Source organism: Xenopus tropicalis, chromosome 6 (assembly GCF_000004195.4).
Source record: "Xenopus tropicalis strain Nigerian chromosome 6, UCB_Xtro_10.0, whole genome shotgun sequence".
Lineage (NCBI taxonomy): Eukaryota > Metazoa > Chordata > Amphibia > Anura > Pipidae > Xenopus > Xenopus tropicalis.
Window position 1 is genome coordinate 153,422,056 of NC_030682.2, and position 20,087 is coordinate 153,442,142.

Consider the following 20,087-nt stretch of genomic DNA (forward strand, 5'->3'; position numbering starts at 1 on the left):
ATGGGCCCTGGCACTAAGATGCTGTTCTGCTCTCTAAGTGCTCATTTCTATTTACAGGGACCCAGAGAGCCGGTCCCACTCCTATATCCTTCCCCACACACAGCAGGGCTCCAGGTTCCCTCTCTCTCTGAGACACTAATGTGGGCTTTCACCCCCCCAGGACTACTGTAAGGAAATGGGCCAGTTTGGGGGTCATTTCTCCCTGGGGTGCCAGATGCCTTACTGTTACCAATTATTTTGGCAGATCTGCAGTAGGGACCCCGGTCACTCGCTCTGTTCCGCACCCCGAGAGATTTCCCAACGTCTCTATTTACCCTTACTGATGATACACAGACACAGAATGATTATACAGGCAATAAGGCACCATTGTACCGGCAACCTGCCCCTGTTTCACTCAGCTACATCCATTGGGTCAGTGTCAGCTATTGATTGCAGAAATGTGCTGAGCAACTACCGACCCAAGGGAGCTAACAGCACATAAAGTACCTTATACACTCACAAAATCCCTCAGTGGATATCCTTATCATTTACAGTAGGGGGTACATTACCCCTTATAATACATGAGTGATACTCAGAGTTCCCTGTATAACTCAGCCTGCAGCCTTGTGCCTTTATATGGGGGGCACAGAACCCCTCAGTGACTGCTAATATCCTTATCATTTACAGTAGGGGGTACATTATCCCTTATAATACATGAGTGATACTCAGAGTTCCCTGTATAACTCAGCCTGCAGCCTTGTGCCTTTATATGGGGGGCACAGAGCCCCTCAGTGACTGCTAATATCCTTATCATTTACAGTAGGGGGTACATTATCCCTTATAATACATGAGTGATACTCAGAGTTCCCTGTATAACTCAGCCTGCAGCCTTGTGCCTTTATATGGGGGGCACAGAACCCCACAGTGACTGCTAATATCCTTATCATTTACAGTAGGGGGTACACTATCCCTTATAATACATGAGTGATACTCAGAGTTCCCTGTATAACTCAGCCTGCAGCCTTGTGCCTTTATATGGGGGGCACAGAACCCCTCAGTGACTGCTAATATCCTTATCATTTACAGTAGGGGGTACACTATCCCTTATAATACATGAGTGATACTCAGAGTTCCCTGTATAACTCAGCCTGCAGCCTTGTGCCTTTATATGGGGGCACAGAACCCCTCAGTGACTGCTAATATCCTTATCATTTACAGTAGGGGGTACATTATCCCTTATAATACATGAGTGATACTCAGAGTTCCCTGTATAACTCAGCCTGCAGCCTTGTGCCTTTATATGGGGGGCACAGAACCCCTCAGTGACTGATACATGAGTGATACTCAGAGTTCCCTGAATAACTCAGCCTGCAGCCTTGTGCCTTTATATGGGGGGTACAGAACCCCTCAGTGACTGCTAATATCCTTATCATTTACAGTAGGGGGTACATTATCCCTTATAATACATGAGTGATACTCAGAGTTCCCTGAATAACTCAGCCTGCAGCCTTGTGCCTTTATATGGGGGGCACAGAACCCCTCAGTGACTGCTAATATCCTTATCACTTACAGTAGGGGGGGCAAACATGGGTTCTCTATTACGGTAGATTCCAGAGGACATACGTGATGCACAGATGGGGGTGACTGGGCAGCACACCAGAATACTAATAATATGGGGAATTATACACAGACACACCTAGAGACACAGCAGAGGGTAAAATACAGAACAAGAAATAATCCCTGTGACTCTCAGATGTGCCTGTGTGTGGCTGGCTCCATAGGGAATGATGGGCCAAGCCCAGATGAAAAGGGATTTCCCCGTCGCTGGGGGAGCAGGATGTCACACACTGGGGGGGCTATGAGTTATTCATGAGTGCCAGTTTATTACAGAGGGGGATCCTGTAGGATCAGTGTAAGGCCAGCGTGTCGCACACACACATAACTGAGCGCTCAATTCACACAGGAGCCAATTTGCACAAAAGACAGAATTTACTCAGTAATCTCATTAATAATACAAGTGGGTCCTGCCCGGTGCCCTTATTCCTGTGATGGTACAGCTGCAACTCCCTGCAACTCCCTGCAACTCCCCGCAACTCCCTGCAACTCCCCGCAACTCCCTGCAACTCCCTGCAACGCCCCGCAACTCCCTGCAACTCCCTGCAATGCCCCGCAACTCCCTGCAACTCCCTGCAACGCCCCGCAACGCCCTGCAACTCCCTGCAACTCCCCGCAACGCCCCACAACTCCCTGCAACTCCCCGCTGCGCCACACACTCCCTGCAACTCCCCGCTGCGCAGCAACTCCCTGCTGCGCCGCACACTCCCTGCAACTCCCCGCAACTCCCTGCTGCACCCTACACACTGCCATGCCCAGCCCTCACCCACACTAGTCACACTGGGCACACGTGTACCCGTTACTGTGGCAACAGGATCCTCTGCTCTCTTACATTCCCACCAATAGGAAGTGATTATATTCCATCCCTGTTACCTACAACCCTGGGCATCACTGGCACTGCCCATATTCACTTAACCCACTCTCTGCCATAAACTGACTGATGCACCCATAGTCACCTAACCCACTCTCTGCCATAAATTGACTGATGCACCCATAGTCACTAAACCCACTCTCTGCCATAAACTGACTGATGCACCCATAGTCACTTAACCCACTCTCTGCCATAAACTGACTGATGCACCCATAGTCACTTAACCCACTCTCTGCCATAAACTGACTGATGCACCCATAGTCATTTAACCCACTCTCTGCCATAAACTGACTGATGCACCCATAGTCATTTAACCCACTCTCTGCCATAAAGAGTGCAGCTTTGCATTCTGTGTGTAAATGAATGATTTGAGGTAACATGAAATAACAGACGGGGCCCTGAGATATGCAGGACTATTACATGCAGGGGCCCATATCCCATGTTGCACAAAATACATGACTTTAGGGTTGGGCTGAGGGGCTGGGAGACGTATAGGCATAGACATACACACTGAATCAGGCATTCAGCACACAGAGGGATATGAGCGAGAGACGAGCGAGGTCGCTCTGACATCACCAGTACATAAATACATGTATAGGGGCGCCGTGGGGCTGGCGTGGGGCAGATACAGCAGCACAATTACCCACAGTCCAGCCACGACAAACACTCAGCTCTGAGAGACGTTCCCGGCATTCCCAAACATTCCGGATACAAACAGGCATTATTGGAATGGCCGCGCCCATACCGTACCCAGCATTCCATTGTCTGTTTGTTCCATTAGTCCTGCTGCCAGAACATTCCCTAATGCACCCGTCCCTGCCATTAGCTCATTGCCATTTATATCATCATCCGTGCCCATACAGCCTTACTGGCCCCTGGCACATGGGCATCTCCGCTGGCACACACACCATTCATAGTCACACTGGTACCTGTCCTACTGAGCAACAAACTCAGCGTGGTGACTGCCAGCCTGGCAAGGCTGACCTAGGGGTGCAGGAATGTTACATTATGCCCACAAACAGACTGGCAGAGATGCCCTCTCCACCCCTAGGTATCAGTGCCAGAGCTTCACTGCCAATTACTATAACACCCAGGCCTCACTGTCACTTTCAGTGGGTATAAAGTTCAGGCCTTATTACCACTTCCAGTGACTATAATGTCCAGACCACAGTACTAATGCAAATGGATATAAAGTTCAGGAGTTTCAATCATTCCCAGTGACTATAAAGTTCAGCCCTCAGTATCACTGTTAAAGATTATAGAGTCCAGTCCCCTATATCACAGCCAAAGGCTAGAATCCAGGCCTCAGTATCACTGCCAATGGCTATAAGGTCCAAGTGACTCTAAAGTCCAGCCCACAGTATTCATGCGAATGGCTATAAAGTCTAGAACTCAGAATTGCTCCCAATAACTAAAAAAGACTGTTTCCCAGTATCACTGCCAGTGGGGGCCCGGCTATCACCTTCAATGGCCATAAAGTCCAGGGCTTATTACCACTTCCAGTGACTATAAAGTCCAGCCCTTGTTATCACTACCAGTTGCTATAAAGTCCAGGCCTCATTACCACTTCAGCGCTATAAAGTCCAGCCCACAGTATTAATGTGAATGGCTATATAGTGTAGGAATCATCATCACTCCCAGTGACTATAAAGTCCAGCCCTTGGTATCCCTGCCAGTGGCTATAAAGCCCAATACTCAGTATCCCTGCCAGTGGCTATAAAGTCCAATACTCAGTATCACTAGAGGTTAATTGTTAGGTGGACTTGCCCTTTAATCGACTGACAGTGATTCTCTCAATGGACTCTCACTTCCTAAATATTCCTGAACCTGAATTCATTAGTGTTGATTTAATTACTGTAATTAATGTTCGTGTCGTTTAAAGACGATGCTGGGGCTCCGAGGCTGCGCTGTGCCCCCAGTCCTGCCTGCGTGTAGCCCAGCGGCACAGCCCAGTGGCACAGCCCAGCGGCACAGCCCAGCGGCACAGCCCAGCGGCACAGCCCAGTGGCACAGCCCAGCGGCACAGCCCAGTGGCACAGCCCATCGGCACAGCCCAGTGGCACAGCCCAGTGGCACAGCCCAGTGGCACAGCCCAGCGGCACAGCCCAGCGGCACAGCCCAGTGGCACAGCCCAGCGGCACAGCCCAGCGGCACAGCCCAGCGGCACAGCCCAGTGGCACAGCCCAGCGGCACAGCCCAGTGGCACAGCCCATCGGCACAGCCCAGTGGCACAGCCCAGCGGCACAGCCCAGTGGCACAGCCCATCGGCACAGCCCGGCCAGCACACAGGAAGGTGGGTGCCGTTTGGCCAGTAAAGTGTTAATATTCAGTTTAAGCAGCTGATCGGTTACTTTCTCGGCCTATTCCTACATACCCAGTATCGGCATACGGAACAACACGGGCTGCTGCATTGTATACCCCCCGGGGGGTAATTAAAGGGGAAGTTCACATTCAGAAAGCAAATAATACTCCACAAATAATATAATTCAAGCTTTAAAATGGTTCCCTTTGAAGACAACATGGAATGAAAGGAGAAGGGGCGGTCCTGTTCCCCCCATAGGGGGCAGTAATAATAACCTGCCAATAAACAGGCTGCTATTGCCCCACTAGTGGCAAATAAACATTAAGGGAGAGTAACTTTACCCCTGGGAGCAAATAAACACGGAGGGAGGGAGAGTAAAGTTACTCCTGGGAGCAAATAAACATGAAGAAAGATTAACCTTACTCCTGGGAGCAAATAAACATGGAGGGAGAGTAACGTTACTACTGGGAGCAAATAAACATGGAGAAAGATTAACATTACTCCTGTGAGCAAATAAACATGGAGGGAGAGTAAAGTTACTCCTGGGAGAAAATAAACATGGAGGGAGAGTAACATTACTCCTGGGAGCAAATGTACATGGAGGGAGAGTAACGTTACTCTTGGGAGCAAATAAACATGGAGAAAGATTAACATTACTCCTGGGAGCAAATAAACATGGAGGGAGAGTAAAGTTACTCCTGGGAGAAAATAAACATGGAGGGAGAGTAACATTACTCCTGGGAGCAAATGTACATGGAGGGAGAGTAATGTTACTCCTGGGAACAAATAAACTTGGATGGAGAGTAACGTTACTCCTGGGAGCAAATAAACATGGAGGGAGGGTAATGTTACTCCTGGGAGCAAATGTACATGGAGGGACAGTAACGTTACTCTTGGGAGCAAATAAACATGGAGAAAGATTAACATTACTCCTGGGAGCAAATAAACATGGAGGGAGAGTAAAGTTACTCCTGGGAGAAAATAAACATGGAGGGAGAGTAACATTACTCCTGGGAGAATATGTACATGGAGGGAGAGTAATGTTACTCCTGGGAGCAAATAAACTTGGATGGAGAGTAACGTTACTCCTGGGAGCAAATAAACATGGAGGGAGGGTAATGTTACTCATGGGAGCAAACGTACATGGAGGGAGAGTAACACTACTCCTGGGAGCAAATAAACAGGGAGGTAGGGTAATGTTACTCATGGGAGCAAACGTACATGGAGGGAGAGTAACGTTACTCCTGGGAGCAAGTAAACATGAAGGGAGAGTAACGTTACTCCTGGGAGCAAATGTACATGGAGGGAGAGTAACATTACTCCTGGGAGCAAGTAAACATGGAGGGAGAGTAATGTTACTCATGGGAGCAAATAAACCCGGAGGGAGGGTAATGTTACTCATGGGAGCAAACGTACATGGAGGGAGAGTAACGTTACTCCTGGGAGCAAGTAAACATGAAGGGAGAGTAACGTTACTCCTGGGAGCAAATGTACATGGAGGGAGAGTAACATTACTCCTGGGAGCAAATAAACATGGAGGGAGGGTAATGTTATTCATGGGAGCAAACGTACATAGAGGGAGAGTAACGTTACTCCTGGGAGCAAATAAACATAGAGGGAGGGTAATGTTATTCATGGGAGTAAATAAACATGGAGGGAGAGTAATGTTACTCCTGGGAGTAAATAAACATGGAGGGAGAGTAACATTACTCCTGGGAGTAAATAAACATGGAGGGAGAGTAATGTTACTCATGGGAGTAAATAAACATGGAGGGAGTACACCTGGGTGCTGCTGCATATTCCGGCACAGGGCTGCGGCAGTCTATCTGCCCCTCACTATAAGGAGGGCTATATTTAGGCCACATTGGGCTGTAAGATCATATAACCCCCACCCCCCCCCGGGGGGTGACTCATTTTTATTTTGGGAGAACAACGCTCCTGTTAGCAGATGAGTATCTAGCGGTTGCTATGGGCTGTCCCTAGGGTGCTTTGCCCCCACTGGGTCAGTTATACCATGTGACCCAGAGCTAAGGGTAAGTGATTGGGTGGCAGTTATTCTGGGTAGGAATGGGATTCTGCTGTCCCTGTGTGGCCCCTACTGACCCAAGTGCCAGGGTAACGGCACGCATGTGGCATGCAGAACAGGGAATGCTGGGTAATTGCAGAACAGGTGCACGCGTGACCCGGCGCTTCTATCTCACATACACGGAATAAGATTACACGGAGGCAATTCCAGTCACGCCGGAGATTAGCCGCACAATGGAGAGGCTTAGGGCCTAATGAGCCTTATTCTCTTTCACTGGCGCAGGGGGCAAGGAATTCCAAGCATGCCCGGCAGAGCTTGCAATCTAACCCCTCTCCCTGCCTGTATGACCCAAGGCCAAACCCAGGGGGAACATTCATGTTAGAGAATGGCCTATTCCTAGCAACTTTGCAATTGGTCATCATTATTTATTTGTTATAGTTTTTGAACTCGGGATGTTGTACAATGGCAGGCTTACGGCAGCCGCGCAGCTAATTATAACTAGGCCCTGCTCCTGCTAATTACACAAGGCAGGCTGCTAGCCAAGGGGCTAATGCGGAGCAAATCCTTTAGTATTAGGGTATTACACAGTGTTCTGGGGCAGGCGCTTAAAGGGGACCTGTCACCCTAAGAAATAATTCCAAACCCTTTCCTATCAGGTTAGCGGAGCAAAATAAACTTTACTTACACTATAGAAATCATTTATTTTTTTCCCCGTCGCTCCTGGAATTTACAGTCACAGCCGGCAGGCCGGCGCCATTTTGTAATCACTGTTATAAAGGCAAGTTTTGTATTTGCATTTGCCATCTAGGTGATACCTAGGAAGTGCTGAATGGAAAATGAAAGTAATTGCAATTAAAAATCTGAGCTGTCAATCATATATTGCCTGCCCCGCCTCTATGCCTGCAGGTAAAAAAAAATACAAATTTGGGTTTCGTGTTATATTATACAGCTTTTCATGTGTGGGTGACAGTTCCCCTTTAACATTTTACATCATTTTGTCTTTATTTATAAATACATAGAGGTGTGTGGGCTGCTGTAGCCAATGCACCTCGCCTGTGTGTATATATATATATATTGCTGTCCCAGTACATGTGGTTGAGCTGCTGCACACCCGTGCATATGATCAGGTTACCCCTTCTCTTTGTTACCTCACACTGGTCCCTGGGGGGGGGGGGGGGGTAGAACCGGTTCTCCCTGGTACATGTCCTTAGACCCATTTAACTGTTATGTGGCTGCTACATGCAACCAGAAAACACACATATATATACACAGGGGCCCCACATATATATACACAGGGGCCCCACATATATATACACAGGGGCCCCACATATATATACACAGGGGCCCCACATATATATACACAGGGGCCCCACATATATATACACAGGGACCCCACATATATATATACACAGGGGCCCCACATATATATACACAGGGGGCCCCACATATATATACACAGGGGCCCCACATATATATACACAGGGGCCCCACATATATATACACAGGGCCCCACATATATATACACAGGGGCCCCACATATATATACACAGGGGCCCCACATATATATACACACAGGGGCCCCACATATATACACACATGGGCCCCACATATATACACACAGGGGCCCCACATATATACACACAGGGGGCCCACATATATATACACAGGGGCCCCACATATATATACACATGCCCCACATATATTACACCAGTGGGCCCCACATATATATACACAGGGGCCCCACATATATACACACAGGGGCCCAACATATATACACACATGGGCCCCACATATATATACACAGGGGCCCCACATATATACACACAGGGGCCCCACATATATACACACAGGGGCCCCACATATATATACACAGGGGCCCCACATATATATACACAGGGGCCCCACATATATATACACAGGGGCCCCACATATATATACACAGGGGCCCCACATATATATACACAGGGGCCCCACATATATATACACATGGGCCCCACATATATATACACAGGGGCCCCACATATATATACACAGGGGCCCCACATATATATACACATGGGGCCCCACATATATATACACAGGGGCCCACATATATATACACAGGGGCCCCACAATATATACAACACAGGGCCCCACATATATCACACATGGGCCCCACATATATACACACAGGGGCCCCACATATTATACACACAGGGGCCCCACATATATATCACAAGGGGGCCCCACATATATATACACATGGGCCCCACATATATATATACACAGGGGCCCCACATATATATACACAGGGGCCCCACATATATACACACGGCCCACATATATACACACATGGGCCCCACATATATATACACAGGGGCCCCACATATATACACACAGGGGCCCCACATATATACACACAGGGGCCCACATATATATATACACAGGGGCCCCACATATATATACACAGGGGCCCCACATATATATACACAGGGGCCCCACATATATATACACATGGCCCCACATATATATACACATGGGGCCCCACATATATATACACAGGGGCCCCACATATATATACACAGGGGGCCCACATATATATACACAGGGGCCCCACATATATATACACATGGCCCCACATATATATTACACATGGGCCCCACATATATATACACAGGGCTCCACATATATATAATATACACAGGGGGCCCACATATATATACCACACATAGGCCCCACATATATATACACAGGGGCCCCACATATATATACACATGGGCCCCACATATATATACACATGGGCCCCACATATATATACACATGGGCCCCACATATATATACACAGGGGCCCCACATATATATACACAGGGGGCCCACATATATATATATATATATATACACACATGGGCCCCACATATATATACACACATGGGCCCCACATATATATCACCAGGGGCCCACATATATATACACAGGGGCCCACATATATATACACATGGGCCCCATCATATATATACACATGGGCCCACATATATATACACAGGGCCCCACATATATATACACCAGCGGGCCCCACATATATATACACAGGGGCCCCACATATATATACACAGGGGCCCCACATATATATACACAGGGGCCCCACATATATATACACATGGGCCCCACATATATATACACAGGGGCCCCACATATATATACACAGGGGCCCCACATATATATACACAGGGGCCCCACATATATATACACACATGGGCCCCACATATATATACACAGGGGCCCCACATATATATACACAGGGCCCCACATATATATACACATGGGCCCCACATATATATACACAGGCCCCATCATATATATACACAGGGGCCCCACATATATACACACAGGGGCCCAACATATATACACACAGGGGGCCCCACATATATTTACACAGGGGCCCCACATATATATACACAGGGTCCCCACATATATATACACAGGGGCCCCACATATATATACACAGGGGGCCCACATATATATACACAGGGGCCCCACATATATATACACATGGGCCCCACATATATATACACATGGGCCCCACATATATATACACAGGGGGCCCACATATATATATATACACACATGGGCCCCACATATATATATACACATGGGCCCCACATATATATACACAGGGGCCCCACATATATATACACAGGGGCCCCACATATATATACACATGGCCCCCACATATATATACACAGTTGGGCCCACATATTATATATACACACATGGGCCCCACATATATATATATACCACATGGGCCCCACATATATATACACAGGCCCCACATATATATACACAGGGGCCCCACATAATATACACAGGGCCCCAACATATATACACACATGGGCCCACATATTTATACACATGGGCCCCACATAATTATACACAGGGCCCCACATATATATACACAGGGCCCCACATATATATACACAGGGGCCCACATATATATACACAGGGGCCCCACATATATAACACATGGCCCCACATATATATACACATGGGCCCCACATATATATACACAGGGGGCCACATATATCTATATATACACACATGGGCCCCACATATATCATATACCCATGGGCCCCACATATATATACACAGGGGCCCCACATATATATACACATGGGCCCCACATATATATACACAGGGGGCCCACATATATATATATACACACATGGGCCCCACATATATATATACACATGGGCCCCACATATATATACACAGGGGCCCCACATATATACACACATGGGCCCCACATATATATACACATGGGCCCCACATATATATACACAGGGCCCCAACATATATATACACAGGGGCCCCACATATATATACACAGGGGCCCCACATATATACACAGGGGCCCACATATATATATATACACACATGGGGCCCACATATATATACACAGGCGGCCCCACATATATATACACGATGCGGCCCCACATATATATAACACAGGGGGCCCACATATATATATATACACACATGGGCCCCACATATATATATACACATGGGCCCCACATATATATATACACATGGGCCCCACATATATATATACACATGGGCCCCACATATATACACACATGGGCCCCACATATATATACACAGGGGCCCCACATATATACACACAGGGGCCCCACATATATATACACAGGGGCCCCACATATATATACACAGGGGCCCCACATATATATACACAGGGGCCCCACATATATATACACATGGCCCCACATATATATACACAGGCCCCACACTATATATTACACATGGGCCCCACATATATAACACAGGGGCCCACATATATATACACATGGCCCCCACATATATATACACATGGGGCCCACATATATATACACAGGGGCCCCACATATATATACACAGGGGGCCCACATATATATATATATATACACACATGGCCCCACATATATATATACACATGGGCCCCACATATATATACACAGGGCCCCACATATATATATACACAGGGCCCCACATATATATACACATGGGCCCCACATATATATACACAGGGGGCCCACATATATATATATACACACATGGGCCCCACATATATATACACATGGGCCCCACATATATATACACAGGGGCCCCACATATATATACACAGGGGCCCCACATATATATACACATGGGCCCCACATATATATATACACAGGGGGCCCACATATATATATATATATATACACACACATGGGCCCCACATATATATACACATGGGCCCCACATATATATACACAGGGGGCCCACATATATATATATATATATATACACACATGGGCCCACATATATATACACATGGGCCCACATATATATACACAGAGGCCCCACATATATATACACAGAGGCCCTCACATTATTATACACAGGGGCCCCACATATATATACACAGGGGCCCCACATATATATACACAGGGGCCCCACATATATATACACAGAGGCCCCACATATATATACACAGGGGCCCCACATATATATACACAGGGGCCCCACATATATATACACAGGGGCCCCACATATATATACACAGGGGCCCCACATATATATACACATGGGCCCCACATATATATACACAGGGGGCCCACATATATATATATATACACACATGGGCCCCACATATATATACACAGAGGCCCCACATAGCCCCCCCGCTGATGGTACCAGTAACCCAATGAAATACAAGACATTCATATAACCTCTGTATAAATGCCCCCATTGCAGCCAATCAGATATCGCTTCCCATATTCCAACTGAGCGACAATGGTCCGATCTGACTGTTGGTAATTGTGCCCCCCATATGGGTTGGTGCAGCCCAGTTACCACCGAGTAGAAGGTTCTGTCTCATTGAGCGAATCAGTGAGAAGTGGTTCCTTACATAGGACTCTATGGGAAATGGCATTGCTGTATTGGAAGCTCTGTGGATAATGGGTCCTATCCCTGTACCATAACCAGCACAGAAAGAGTTAAAGAGAATGCTAACTCCCAGCCCCTGTCCCTGAATAACCGTGAGTGGGGGGCTATATGGCAGCAGTGCGCGTGTAACACGTGTGTATGGGAGGAACCCCCTGCCGTACGTGATGGATCTGTCCCTGCACCCCTTCCCCGGGTGTTTATCCCTCACCCCCACAGCGCCGGCAGCACCACCTGGCAACTACACAGTCGCATCCCTGCAGCACAGAGCCGGGGGCAGCGGGCACGGGGGCTCTATACCAACAGCAAGAAATGGGTGTGATGGGCCGGCTGCGGCTGCCGTGCGTCAGGAAACAGGAGCAGCACTGCAGATACAAATGTGCCCTGAATGTAGAGCACCCAGCACCCACTGCTCCGTCTGTCACTGCTCTAAATGGCCAACAATACAGGGCATGGCAAAGCTGCCCAGGAAATGCCCCCCACCCACCCAACTAACCCTCCGTATATACAGACACGGCACCCACAGGTTACCCACCCAACTATCCCTCCGTATATACAGACACGGCACCCACAGGTTACCCACCCAACTATCCCTCCGTATTATACAGACACGGCACCCACAGGTTACCCACCCAACTATCCCTCCGTATATACAGACACGGCACCCACAGGTTACCCACCCAACTATCCCTCCGTATATACAGACACGGCACCCACAGGTTACCCACCCAACTATCCCTCCGTATATACAGACACGGCACCCACAGGTTACCCACCCAACTATCCCTCCGTATATACAGACACGGCACCCACAGGTTACCCACCCAACTAACCCTCCGTATATACAGACACGGCACCCACAGGTTACCCACCCAACTATCCCTCCGTATATACAGACACGGCACCCACAGGTTACCCACCCAACTATCCCTCCGTATATACAGACACGGCACCCACAGGTACCCACCCAACTAACCCTCCGTATATACAGACACGGCACCCACGTTACCCACCCAACTAACCCTCCGTATATACAGACACGGCACCCACAGGTTACCCACCCAACTATCCCTCCGTATATACAGACACGGCACCCACAGGTTACCCACCCAACTATCCCTCCGTATATACAGACACGGCACCCACAGGTTACCCACCCAACTATCCCTCCGTATATACAGACACGGCATACCACAGGTTACCACCCAACTATCCCTCCGTATATACAGACACGGCACCCACAGGTTACCCACCCAACTATCCCTCCGTATATACAGACACGGCACCCACAGGTTACCCACCCAACTATCCCTCCGTATATACAGACACGGCACCCACAGGTTACCCACCCAACTATCCCTCCGTATATACAGACACGGCACCCACAGGTTACCCACCCAACTAACCCTCCGTATATACAGACACGGCACCCACAGGTTACCCACCCAACTATCCCTCCGTATATACAGACACGGCACCCACAGGTTACCCACCCAACTATCCCTCCGTATATACAGACACGGCACCCACAGGTTACCCACCCAACTATCCCTCCGTATATACAGACACGGCACCCACAGGTTACCCACCCAACTATCCCTCCGTATATACAGACACGGCACCCACAGGTTACCCACCCAACTATCCCTCCGTATATACAGACACGGCACCCACAGGTTACCCACCCAACTAACCCTCCGTATATACAGACACGGCACCCACAGGTTACCCACCCAACTAACCCTCCGTATATACAGACACGGCACCCACAGGTTACCCACCCAACTCCCAGTTAGAAAATGAAAGGAAAGCTGTGACTGGTTGCTATGGGTTACTGGTAGGTGCAATTTAGCACCCATGTTAGCAAATCAGCAGCTGCTGCCGGGAGAACAAGGAGCCTGTTGGGCCTCGAGACTGAGAGACCCCCTGATCTGTGCAGCCGGGGGGCCCCCGGGAGCCTCCTGCCCCTCCCACTCAGTAACATCTCCCCTTATACCCTCAGTGACTGGGGCCCTGCAGCATGGCACCTCCTTATATATATACAGGGCCCTACCCCCCCTCACTCAGGGATGGCACTGCCCACTCTCATTAACCCCTTCCCCCCTCTCACTCAGGGATGGCACTGCCCACTCTCATTAACCCCTTCCCCCCTCTCACTCAGGGATGGCACTGCCCACTCCCATTAACCCCTTCCCTCCTCTCACTTAGGGATGGCACTGCCCACTCTCATTAACCCCTTCCCCTCTCTCACTCAGGGATGGCACTGCCAACTCTCATTAACCCCTTCCCCTCTCTCACACAGATTGGCACTGCCCACTCTCATTAACCCCTTCCCCCCTCTCACTCAGATTGGCACTGCCCACTCTCATTAACCCCTTCCCCCCTCCCCCTCTCACTCAGATTGGCACTGCCCACTCCCATTAACCCCTTCCCCCCTCTCACTTAGGGATGGCACTGCCCACTCTCATTAACCCCTTCCCCTCTCTCACTCAGGGATGGCACTGCCAACTCTCATTAACCCCTTCCCCTCTCTCACACAGATTGGCACTGCCCACTCTCATTAACCCCTTTCCCCCTCTCACTCAGATTGGCACTGCCCACTCCCATTAACCCCTTACCCTCTCCCTCAGGGATGGCACTGCCCACTCTCATTAACCCCTTCCCCTCTCTCACTCAGGGATGGCACTGCCCACTCTCATTAACCCCTTCCCCCCCTCTCATTGCGGAATGCCGCGGAGTTTCCTCGCTAGCCCAGAGTGCCACCCCGAGTGCCAGTTACACACAGGGTATCCCTGCCCCAGAGACTCTGCTGAATAATTAGCATGAATCCTCATTAACCTCTTTGGTGCCGCCCCCAAACATACCCTTTCATTAGTGCCACTCCCCCATCCCCCGTGCCCATATGCTGTTAAAGGGGCAGTAACACCATAAACAGAAAGTATTTAGTTACATGTAAACTTTCCATCTGTTCCTCCAGCACAAATTAACCATTTCTTGGCCACAGGAAACGTTCCTTCTATAGCCCTGCAGAGCCATGAATGGCATTGGCTGTGTAAGCGGGTCCCTATTGCCCCAGTGCAGCTGACACGGCACCCCCATAGCTATGGCCACGCCCATTCTGTACCCCTTCTCCCCTGCAGGTCTGTGCCCATCATTTGCAGCGTTAAACCCTCATTTACATATTCAAATTTGAGCAAAAAATAACGTCGTGAGAAACAGAACTGTCGCTTTCAGCTGATCTGACGGAAAACAAACCTCCTAAACAGTAACGATCCCGGCACAGGGGGTCAGGGGGGTCAGGGGGGTCACAGGAGTGTCCGTGGCACCGCACATGCTCAGTGAGCTCTGGGCTGCTGCTGAGAAGGGGAGCTTAGGGGTCAGAGGAAATAATCAAGCACAAAATGAGGTTCATCAGTCATCTGATTAGGTTCTGATGCAGACTGCACTGTTTTCTATGTTGTCATGTAATTAAAATCTGAATTAATCACAAATTAGCCTTGTATTGTGAGTGTTACATTGTATATATAGTGAATAAAGTGCCCCCTATTGTAACATATAGGGATATTATAAGCCCCCGAGGAGTTCCTTATAATATATAGTGAATAAAGTGCCCCCTATTGTAACATATAGGGATATTATAAGCCCCAGAGGAGTTCCTTATAATATATAGTGAATAAAGTGCCCCCTATTGTATAATATAGGGATATTACAAATCACAGAGGAGTTCCATGGCCATATAAAGGGATGAGGCCGAAGGTCAGGGAACTCCAAAGTGACTTCTAGTATCCTCATACTTTACAACAGGGGGTACTTTATTTGTTATAATATACAAGTTTTAGTGAGTCATGTGACAGAAATGACATCACTAAGCTCTGATTATAACTGATGACATCACTAAGCCCCAATTATAACTGATGACATCACTAAGCACCATTTATTAGGATACAATTTACGGTTTGGGCCCATAGGGAAATGGCCAGACTGTATATTACATACAATATAATACAATTTACAATTCAATGCAATATAGTAGAATCCTGGACACTGCCCACCTCACATGACCCAACCCTCTCACATAAGCTCCTCCCCCTCTCACACAGATGCCCTCTGAGACCATTGGCATATGCAGAAGATGCAGAAGAGCCCTGTGTGCCCCCATTCTAATGGTTCCTCCCTGTAGGCCCCTCCCCTTCACTCACTGATGCACCCCAAATAATGGCTACAGGAAGAGGCCCCTCCTTTAGGCCTGTCCCCTTCACCCACTAAGGCTCTATATGTAGGCCCCTCCCACACACTCACCTTGCTCTCTAATGGGAGGGGCCTAATTATATAGTTCTGACCACTTTTACTCCCTGTTGCTCCCCCAGTATAACCCCAAGCACCCCAGTGTAACCCCAAGCACCCCAGTGTAACCCAGTATAACCCCAGTATAACCCCAAGCACCCCAGTATAACCCCAAGCACCCCAGTGTAACCCAGTATAACCCCAAGCACCCCAGTATAACCCCAAGCACCCCAGTGTAACCCAGTATAACCCCAGTGTAACCCCAAGCACCCCAGTGTAACCCAGTATAATCCCAGTATAACCCCAAGCACCCCAGTGTAACCCCAAGCACCCCAGTGTAACCCAGTATAACCCCAAGCACCCCAGTATAACCCAACGCACCCCAGTGTAACCCCAAGTACCCCAGTGTAACCCAGTATAACCCCAAGCACCCCAGCATAACCCCAAGCACCCCAGTGTAACCCCAAGCACCCCAGTGTAACCCAGTAAACCCCAAAGCACCCCAGTGTAACCCCAAGACCCAAGGTGTAACCCAAGCACCCCAGTGTAACCCAGTATAACCCCAAGCACCCAGTGTAACCCCAAGCACCCCAGTGTAACCCCAAGCACCCAGTATAACCCAAGCACCCCAGTTAACCCAAGACCCCAGCGTAACCCAGTATAACCCAAGCACCCCAGTGTAACCCAAGCACCCAGTGTAACCCCAAGCCACCCAGTATAACCCCAAGCACCCCAGTGTACCAAGCACCCCAGTATAACCCCAAGCACCCGTTGTAACCCAGTATAACCCCAAGCACCCCAGAGTAACCCCAAGCACCCCAGTATAACCCCAAGCACCCAGTGTAACCCAGTATAACCCCAAGCCACCCAGTGTAACCCCAAGCACCCCAGTGTAACCCCAAGCACCCCAGTGTAACCCCAAGCACCCCAGTCTCTAATGGGAGGAGCCTAATTATATAGTTCTGACCCCTTTTACTCCCTGTTGCTCCCTAATGGCTCCTTCCTGTAGGCCCCTCCCCTTAGGCAAGTGCTGCTCCTGGTTACTTCCTGTTAACCCTTTTCTCTCCTCTCATAAAAAAGATTCATCACTGCTCTTTTTAACCCTTTTCTCTCCCTAAAGTGCAACCTGTTACTAACCTCTTCTGCCAATAAACCACTAGATATTCACCTCAGGCTCTCATTAACCCCCTCCTGCCCTCAGACAACAGAATTATGATGGATGCATTTTGGGGTACTCAGTGGTACCACATACACTGGTCTGAGAACCCTCTAATAACCTCAAGCACCCCAGTATAACTCCAAGCACCCCAGTATAACCCCAAGCACCCCAGTGTAACCCCAAGCACCCCAGTGTAACCCCAAGCACCCCAGTGTACCCAAGCACCCAGTATAACCCCAAGCACCCCAGTGTAACCCGAGTATAACCCCAAGCACCCCAGTGTACCAAGCACCCCAGTGTACCAGTATAACCCCAAGCACCCCAGTATAACTCCAAGCACCCCAGTATAACCCCAAGCACCCCAGGTAACCCCAAGCACCCAGTGTAACCCCAAGCACCCCAGTATAACCCCAAGCACCCAGATGTAACCCAGTATAACCCCAAGCACACCCAGTGTAACCCCAAGCACCCCAGTGTAACCCAGTATAACCCCAAGCACCCCAGTATAACCCCAAGCACCCCAGTGTAACCCAGTATAACCCCAAGCACCCCAGTGTAACCCAGTATAACCCAAGCACCCAGTGTAACCCCAAGCACCCAGTGTAACCCAGTATAACCCCAAGCACCCCAGTGTAACCCCAAGCACCCCAGTGTAACCCCAAGTACCCCAGTGTAACCCCAAGCACCCCAGTATAACTCCAAGCACCCCAGTGTAACCCCAAGCACCCCAGTGTAACCCCAAGCACCCCAGTGTAACCCAGTATAACCCCAAGCACCCCAGTATAACCCCAAGCACCCCAGTGTAAACCCCAGCACCCAGTGTAACCCCAAGAACCCCAGTGTAACCCCAGCACCCCAGTGTAACCCAGTATAACCCCAAGCACCCCAGTGTAACCCCAAGCACCCCAGTGTAACCCAGTATAACCCCAAGCACCCCAGTATAACCCCAAGCACCCCAGTATAACCCCAAGCACCCCAGTGTAACCCAGTATAACCCCAAGCACCCCAGTGTAACCCCAAGCACCCCAGTGTAACCCCAAGCACCCCAGTGTAACCCAGTATAACCCCAAGCACCCCAGTGTAACCCAGTTGTATACCCAAGCACCCCAGTGTAAACCAAGCACCCCAGTGTAACCCAGTATAACCCAAAGCACCCCAGTATAACCCCAAGCACCCCAGTATAACCCCAAGCACCCCAGTATAACCCCAAGCACCCCAGTGTAACCCCAAGCACCCCAGTGTAACCCAGTATAACCCCAAGCACCCCAGTGTAACCCAGTATAACCCCAAGCACCCCAGTGTAACCCAGTGTAACCCCAAGCACCCCAGTGTAACCCCAAGCACCCCAGTGTAACCCAGTATAACCCCAAGCACCCCAGTGTAACCCAGTATAACCCCAGCACCCAGTGTAACCCCAGTATAACCCCAAGCACCCCAGTATAATCCCAAGCACCCCAGTGTAACCCCAAGCACCCCAGTGTAACCCAGAATATAACCCAAGCACCCCAGTATAACCCAAGCACCCCAGTGTAACCCCAAGCACCCCAGTGTAACCCAGTATACCCAAGCACCCCAGTGTAACCCAGTATAACCCCAGCACCCAGCTATAACCCAAGCACCCCAGTGTAACCCCAAGCACCCCAGTATAACCCCAAGCCACCCCAGTGTAACCCCAAGCACCCAGTATAACCCCACACCCCAGTGTAACCCCAAGCACCCCAGTGTAACCCCAAGCACCCCAGTGTTAACCAGTATAACCCCAAGCACCCCAGTGTAACCCCAAGCACCCCAGTGTAACCCCAAGCACCCCAGTGTAACCCAGTGTAACCCCAAGCACCCCAGTGTAACCCCAAGCACCCCAGTGTAACCCAGTATAACCCCAAGCACCCCAGTGTAA

General features: G+C 49.4%; 1 protein-coding gene across 2 annotated transcripts in view; it reads right to left on the reverse strand.

Moving 5' to 3' along the window:
- Positions 1-20,087, reverse strand: part of arhgap39 (Rho GTPase activating protein 39) — a 71,069-nt gene that overhangs the window by 48,967 nt on the left and 2,015 nt on the right. The gene's annotated exons all lie outside the window — the stretch shown is intronic.